Source organism: Hirundo rustica, chromosome 2, assembly GCF_015227805.2.
Source record: "Hirundo rustica isolate bHirRus1 chromosome 2, bHirRus1.pri.v3, whole genome shotgun sequence".
NCBI classification, from domain to species: Eukaryota; Metazoa; Chordata; class Aves; order Passeriformes; family Hirundinidae; genus Hirundo; species Hirundo rustica.
Window position 1 is genome coordinate 16,301,413 of NC_053451.1, and position 8,275 is coordinate 16,309,687.

An 8,275-nucleotide genomic window follows, 5' to 3' on the forward strand; every position below is an offset into this window, starting at 1 on the left:
GGTCCCCCCCTCCCCCCCATTTTATAGTCCTCATTAAAATTTTTCTGCATCTTTCTCAGTCTTCTTTTTTTCCTGGGGTAATTGTTCATGGTCCATATATGAGGCCCACAACAGCAGGAAGGGTATTACACCTTGTTCATTGACTTGTAGCAGGAATTTCCTTAACTGTCCCCAAAGCTGAAGAGATAGGAAAGCCAAATGTGAAAAGGAAACTTGACAATCAGACCACCCCATAATTTTGTAATGCGAGTTGTGAAAATCTATTGCATAAATAAATGCTGCAATCCTCTTTTTTATAAGGAAATTGGACAAAGTTAAGATTTTGAGATAACAACTAAAAAAATCTGCTTGAGGTGCAGCAAATATGGCATGGGTTTCTTTCACTTCCTACCCCTGCTCCTGATTTTTTCTGTGCCAAGTATTGCCCCACTAAGCATTTCCTCAATCCTCTAAATGTGACTCTGCTGTAGGACCAGGTGTGCACCACTAGCCCCTCACATCCCAGTGCCAGTCATCCCATGTGCAAACCCTAAATGTTATTGCCAAGAGCAGTCATTGAAGCCAGATTCAAGACATGCTTTAAGACTGTGTGTGAAGAAAGGTATCTGGGAGTTCAGGTGAAGGGGGTCAGCCAAGGCACCTCATCTGAGGATGCACCTCTAGAGTACATCCAATTCAGTAAACTATCTGGAACCTTCTTCATTGTTGTCACTTCTTTGTTTATGCTCCTGCTGTTTTCTGTGTCAGCCCAGTGTAGCAATGTGGGATTTAGATGGTGGTTGCTGTTACTATTCCCAGTAGGCATCTCTTTTGGAGAAGCCGCTTGGGTAGGCATGCAGGCAAAACAGTCAAGTCCACACGCCCCACACACAACTGCTAGCTCAGCGAAGAGAGGCAAGAAGGGCCTTTTGTATGATAAATTCCAGCAAAGGTTTATCCCAACACGCCAAAGGGAATCAGGAACAGAAGACCGGACCATGTGCTGTATACAGGCTTTGAGTATGGGGTCAGGGACCAATGGTCTGAGGGCACGGGGGCGGTACAAAGGGCAGAGCAGAAGGCAGTGCCCGATAGACCACACAGGGCAGGACACCAGGGATACCACAACAATGGGGAAATGGAAAGGAGAAACCACGAGAACTAGGGCCCTATGGGGAGAGAAAAACTGGGGTAGATCACAGAGTGTTGCAAGGCACCATGGGGGAAGTATTTTCTTTCAGCTTAGTTGGAGACTATATGCTATATTCTTCCAGGGCAAGGCCCAGGGGATTCCCCTGAGGGGTTCAAAGGATTCCACAGCCCAGTACCTTTGCCAAAAGGGCTCATCCTCTGTGGTTAGTCTCTCTCTCGGAGCCCCGGCTCTGTTTTTGCCTTGGCTAGCTTGAGAGACAAACCACAGTTGGAAGGATTTCTTCCTCATGGCCCCAAAAATCCCAGAAGCAGCTGTGAACCTTTTCCCTTAGAGAGAGCAGGCCCCCATTGATGGCAAAGGAAGGTCTGCACTTGATCTGGGGGAAATCAGGGCTTTATTCAGCCTTTCTTCTGTGGCCTTGCTCCTGCCTGGGTCAGGAGCCCCTTCCCTGTCCCCAAACCAAGAGAGATTTCCACATGCTTTTCTGGCTTGTATCCAGGGGGAAGGGGCTAAATGCGGGGTCAAGCCACTACCCAATCAAGGATAAGGTGGGAGTGGAACAGAGTTGGATTACATTCCAGTGTGGGAGAATGGGTGGGGAAAAGGATCAGGGATAAACCTCAGGGTGTTACATTTTCCAGGGGAACAGGGGAGTACAGAAGAAACCATTACAAAACCCAATATAAAAATGAAATACAATATAAACCCAAATAATACACAGCAATAATCCTTCTTTGGAATCTCAAAGGGGGCAAGTCTTGCTTTGTATGTGTGATGTTGAGAGGCACCAAAAAGAAGATCATTCTCAAATATTTCAGAGCTTCATGGCCTAAATCAAAGATTTACAGTGTTTGTACCAAAGAAGGCACTTGGTTGGATTTGGATGCCACCGAGCTTCACTGAATGCAGACAGGGAGGGAAAAGGGACTCATCATGTGGAAACTCTGATATTTGTTCCCAGCCTGAGGAGCTCCTTGACTTCTGTGCTACACTCACCTGCCCCGACTCATGCCAGATCGAGCTGCTTTGTATCAAGATCCCCAAATCTAAGGTCTTCTCTAGGTCGGTCACCAGGTTAAACTGTGTATTTCACTACCACATGGCATGGGAATGCTGAAAGCAGAGCTTTATCTTGGTCTGGTCAAAGGAAATAAACCATCTCCAAGGTGTTTTAATGTGTGTCTATCCATATTCACATATTCCTGTGCAAACACAGGAAGGAGCTGCAGCTCACAACTAAGCACAGTCCAGTGAGCATGCAAACTCTGGTGTAAATTGGTCATACATGTAAAATATATTATTTCCTCACAGATAAATTAATTTTGACTTTCTGCTAACTGCAGAATATTTTCTGGTTTTTGAGAAAGTCAGGACTTTATTTTATCAAGATGAAGAGTATTAAACAGGGGCATAGGTGATGGATATTTTTCTCAAAAGACTTTCCAGGCAGATGTTTCAAGCCTGTCCTCTGCACAAAGATCAGCAAAATGGGCTCATTCTGTTTCTTTTCCAACTCTTATAGTTGCACTTATGTTTGTGCTCTGGAGCCTCTAAGCACCAACAACCAAGGATGGAAGATAAAATTATGTCAAAAGATGTGGAAGATGAAAGAAATAATCTATGGATGAGGGCATTAGAAATGTTGAACTCCTTCCTGGTAAGTGTTCATAAATGATTGTCTTGACACGATGTTTGTGGATCTGGGAGGACGCAAATGGGCAATTCAGTGCCCAGTTCAGTCATCAGGTCCAGCCAGGTGCTTTGAAGTGGGGACAGCATTTTACCTTCCACCCAAAGAGCTGTGTGGACTGAGTTCTGCTCTCAGCTGGGTACATCCAGAGCCTTCCTCCGCATTTCAATCCACCCTACCCCAGCAGGACCCTGTTTTGACCTCCTAACTGAGCCATGCAAACTCTGCTAAAGTGAGAGGGGCTGCCAGGAATGGAACAGAGCCATGAGAAATCCCATGCCCTGTCTCAGACTCTGGCAAAGAACAAATGTGTTGGGAAAACTGCAAAAAACCTAGAATAAGCAAATGTGAATCAATAGCAGGAATCTCTTTCTAACTTCCAGCAAATATTGACTTAAACTCCCAGAGCAGACATGGACAAATATTGCCTCATCAGACCTTTTGGGGGGATTAAAAGTGTCTTTTCAATGGAAAAAGAAAACCTACTCTTTTTTGTTTGTTTCTATTCAACTGTTCTGAGTTTTTCTCTTCTGAAAGGAAAGCTCAAGTATTTTAATTTTTGGTCTGTCTGTTCAGAAATCCTTCCAACTCCCTCAGAGAAAAAACATGACACATTAAAAAGAAGAGGGTTAAAAAAGGCAATTGGAGTTTTACATCAGATTGGAGACTGAAGATTCACCTCTCTTTGGAACTGCTGTCTCTCTTTGTATCGTAAAAGCTAATTATTTTATTTCCTGATGTTCTTGTTATCTGCATAAACATGCACTGCCGTGGGGAGAACATGCCAGGGTCATAGCATATTATTATAGTATGTTGAATTTTTTCTTGAGGCTGATAATCTCCTAAAGAGTGAGTCCTGACATTTAAACAGGGACATATTTGTGGCAGGAAACAGAGAAAATGTATTCAAAACTGAAGCTGGCTGAATAAACAGAGCAAGGCAAAAAATTCTTGAAGTGCAACAAAGAAAAAGCTGAAATAGAGAGAAAAGTTAAGTGGATTTACCCAATTCCTTTTACATCTGTGTCAACCATATACAACATCAGAATGTTCAACTGCAGAAGAGCTAACAATACAAACCTCAGGCTGGAAAGCCATCATCTTATGTCTATTCAGTTCTTCTATTCCTCAGCTACTGCTAGGAAATCAGTTTAGCCTCTTCTTTAACTTTCCTGCACCCACCCTTGCCTGAGAATGCCAGGCAATTGTCATCTTCTGCCTCATTCCTTGCTCCACAATATACTTCTTCTCTCCTTCAAATAAATCACCCTCTTCAGGATGTTATGTGTGTGTCAGTCTCATGGCTCAAATTAAAGATTATCAGCTTCCATATCAGTATCCAGAAATGACAACAGGATCATAGTGTTGTTTGGTGGGAAATTAATCTCTAATCCACTTTCTGGTAGGTCAGAAAATCACTCACCAGTAGCCTTCCCTTACTCCTGTAGAGACACTGGAATGACACTAAAACACCGGGAGGGCTGGGGCTGCTCAGCCTGGAGAAGAGAAAGTTCCAAGCAGACCTTAGTGTCCCTGTCAGTGCCTAAAGGGGCTGCCAGAGAGCTGGAGAGGGCCTTTGGACAAGGGACTGGAGTGACAGAACAAGGGGCAATGGCTTCCCACTGCCAGAGGGCAGGGTTAGATTGGATACTGGGCAGAAATTCTGGGCTGTGAGGGTGGTGGGGTCCTGACACAGGTTTCCCAGAGAGGCTGTGACTTGTCCTATCCCTGAAAGTGTTTAAGGCCAGGTTGGATGTGGCTTGGAGCAACCTAGGATAGTGAAAGGTGTCCCTGCCCATGGCAGGGGGGGTTAGAACAAGATGCTCTAGAAGACTTCTTTGTACCCAAACCATTTGCTGATTCTATTGAAACATAGAAGCTCCCTTTCCCTGCAGCGCATCCCTGGCAGTTGTCCCCAGGATCAGTCAGGGGATTACTGATGGGCCACCGGGTAGATGGAGGTACTGGTGAATGATGAGCCTGAGTGAAGAAAGGCTACAATGCTATCGGTGCTCAGTGCACAGAAGGCGCATCTTCTTCTAAACCATGCACTTCTGGATAGGACAGACAGGGTGATGGAGCAGAGACCACACATATGACACCCAGACACGAGCAGACAACCTTGCAGGTGCATCTCTGTGATGATGAACCACTGAGGTTCTCCACATCTGTTACCCTAATTGAGGCAAAAGCAGGACAGAAATCTTCACACCCAGCTCTGCTGTAACGGCAGCTCCTGATAGGCTAGGTTTGTGGTGGGGATAACTTTCCTTACACACCAATCTGCTACTGATTAGCAGGTAAGATTTCCATCACACCAGTTCTTCTGCAGTTTTGGAACAAGAGCAACAAAATTGTGGTGGTTATACTTGGCTAGGAAATGCTCAGAGTTGAATGAAGTATGTTGATGTCCTAGGGTGACTTTATGATGTTTATATCCCCAGTCATCTGTTCTGTTTGTGCTGTAGATTGAGTTCTGTGTCTTTAAGACTGGTTCTAAGAGCAAGGAGAAGCGCGGAGTTTGTTTTGAGAAAACTGCCTGACTCCTACACATTCTTCTCCGGACGGGGTGCTCAACAGGGGCTTGGAGAGACTGCAGGACAGAGATTTTTTTTTTTTTTTTTGCTTTTAGTTAATTTCAACTAGCTAGGGCAGAGAAGTTCCCTGGAGTGATTTTTTTTTTTTTCCCCCTTTTCTTCAAGCTGTTTAAACCTGCTCTGGACAGAAAACCCAGGGGAGCACTGGGGGCTGCACCTGCCGCCCACTGGGGCCTGGACCTCGGCATTTTCCAGCAGTGCCGGAGGGACTGGGACTGAGGAGACACTGAGAGAGAGAGCCGAGCTACACCCACGGCAAGGACTTTCTCAATTTGCCATCTCACTCCAGAACGAGAGGTTTTATTGTTTCATATTATTCATTCTTTATACTTGTATGCACTTTATTTATTAAGTAAAATAGTTTTTTCCACTTTTCTCCAAAGAATTTTTTTACCAGACCAGTTAGAGGGAGGGGCCATTTGGGTTTGCTTCCCAGAGGGATCCTATTCAGGGGTTTTCTCCCAAATTTGTCCCTAAACCAGAACAGTTGACTAACTCAAAGAAAAAAAAGGAGTTAATTGCAAAGAGGGCGAAAAAAAATAGTTATCAGACCTTTCTGGGGGGATTAAAAACATCTTTTCAATGGAAAAAGAAAATCTATTCTTTTTTGTTTGTTTCTATTCAATGGTTCTGAGATTTTCTCTTCTAATTTCCATTGGGAATAAAAAAAAAGTTTAACACTTGTGGGAAATGGAAAGCATGGTAGCTTCATAGGGAAGGAGAGAGGTGTTCTTCCTCAGGGTCTTTTATTTCTTACTGAAAAAAACAGTGTGAAGAAGAGAGAGAAGATAAACTCATTATATGCCTTCTGACCTCCCAGACTTGAGTCATATTCTGGGTTTCCCCTATGGAATAAGCCTCCCATCCAATCCCAAATTGGCACAGAACAAAATGAGAACCAAAACACAGAAACTCTAATGCATTATAATTGTGTTTTAGATTACCTTTGAGCATTGCTATCTTGATTGTGTATCTTCTGACATTTTCCAGGCTAGTTACTTATTTAAATATTCTAGTTATATAGACGGTTTTTCCAACACTATTTGAAGACTCTCTCACACAAGAGTCCCAGGTAGCTTCCAAGGGTCTGGGGAAGAAATGACAGCCACCTGCTGCCTCTCTATGTTTTTATTTATGGTAAACTTTGAGGAGCTGGGCTTAAACCAAGCACCAGGCTGATACCTGACACCGTCACAGTGACAGACTCTGGCTGATTTACACTGGAGAACTAAGCCAAATGGAAATACAGCTGTATGAGGAGAAGGAGTTGGCACTGCAGAATATGGATGTATGCAATCAGCCAGTATGTGAATGGAGGCAGTCCATTTCAGAGCAATAATTTTGCTCCTCCTATACCTTTTTTATTTTCCATGTTAACAGAAAAACCTCCAATAGCTGCTACCTGCTGTTAAAAACTTAACATTTCTCAAGGTCATTGACGCACAGAATGTGAAAGATCTGCCTCTAAGCCTGGGTCTCAATTACCCTACTGCAAACCTTGAGTGATGACATGAGCCTCACAGCTGATAATGCAGTACTTTATAGTTCCCATGGAGTCTTTAAATGTTGTTGCCACCAGGGACTTGCTTCAGCTTGTGTTGTTGATTGTTGGAGGTGGGGGGTTGGTTTCAGGTAGCTGATATTGTTGCCATGGAAGCATCATAGTCTGGGACAAGAAAGGACAAAATGCTGCTTGGGTTGCATCCAAAATTTCCCATTAATTGGTCCCATCCCAGCAAGGGACAGAGCTTGGCATTGTATGAAAAGTCCCAAAGATGAGCAGGAGGAGAACTGAAGTGGCTTTACTGTAGTTTTTTCCTTTCACAAGCTCCAGCCTAAGAAATAACAAGACATTGGTAAGTATTGTCACCAGCTGGGTCCTCTACACGCATCTGTCCACTCTTTGAAGGAATCATGCAAAAAGAAAGGACGGATTTGGTCTGCTGGTGTTGGCCAAGTGTAGTATCTGATCTTAAAAGTTCAATATCTGATATGCCCCTGATGAGAGGATTTTATATTAAACAGACTTTGGAGCATGGGAGTTGGATCCGGAGCTTGCTCTCTCTGCTTTATGCATTGCCCCAGTATTGCAGTGACTCTGTGAATGGTGCACTGATAGGTTTGAGTTGCACCAAAAAAGAGGTGGGTCAGAAGGTCAAAGAAGGTGAATCTTTCCCTTTATTCTCCCTTCATGAGACCCTACCTGGAGTTCTGCATCCAGCTCTGGGGTCTCCAACATAAGAATAACATGGACACATAAGAGCAGATCTGGAGTAGGGACACAGGGATGCTCCAAGGGCTGGAGCACCTCTGCTCTGGAGACAGGCTGGGAGAGGGGTGTTAAACCTGGAGAAGAGAAGGCTCCAGGGAGAGCTTAGAGCTTGCAGTGATGGAAGGGGGCTTATAATAGAGGGAGAGTAGCTTTTTAATGTGGGCATATAGTGATAGGAAAAGGGGAAATTGTTTTAAACTAAAAAAGAGTCATTTTGGATTAAATGTAAGGAAGAAATTCTTCCCTGTGAGGGTAGTGAGGCCCTGGCACAGGGTGCCCAGAGAAGCTGTGACTGCTCCATTCCTGTAAGTGTTCAAGGGCATGTTGGACAGGGCTTGGAGCAACCTGGTTCTAGTGGACATCTAGTGGAAGATGTTCCTGTCTATGGCAGGGGGGTTGGAATTAGATGGTCTCTAAAGTCCCTTCCAACCCACAGCATTCTATAACCCCAAGTAAAACACATGCATGGCAAATACAGAAAACACCTTCAGCTGCTCACTGACAAGATGCTGCTGGATTCTTTGCCCTTGGGCAACAGCTAAGGCCAACCAGGCAACAGGAAGAAAGCTGGCAGGAACTGCAGA

The 8,275-nt window shown here is 44.3% G+C and overlaps 1 non-coding gene across 1 annotated transcript; it reads left to right on the forward strand.

Moving 5' to 3' along the window:
• Positions 1-7,353: 7,353 nt before the first annotated feature.
• LOC120749711 (U2 spliceosomal RNA) lies at positions 7,354-7,537 on the forward strand. Its single transcript, XR_005699761.1, has one exon. It is a non-coding gene; the product is annotated as a U2 spliceosomal RNA (small nuclear RNA).
• Positions 7,538-8,275: the final 738 nt, after the last annotated feature.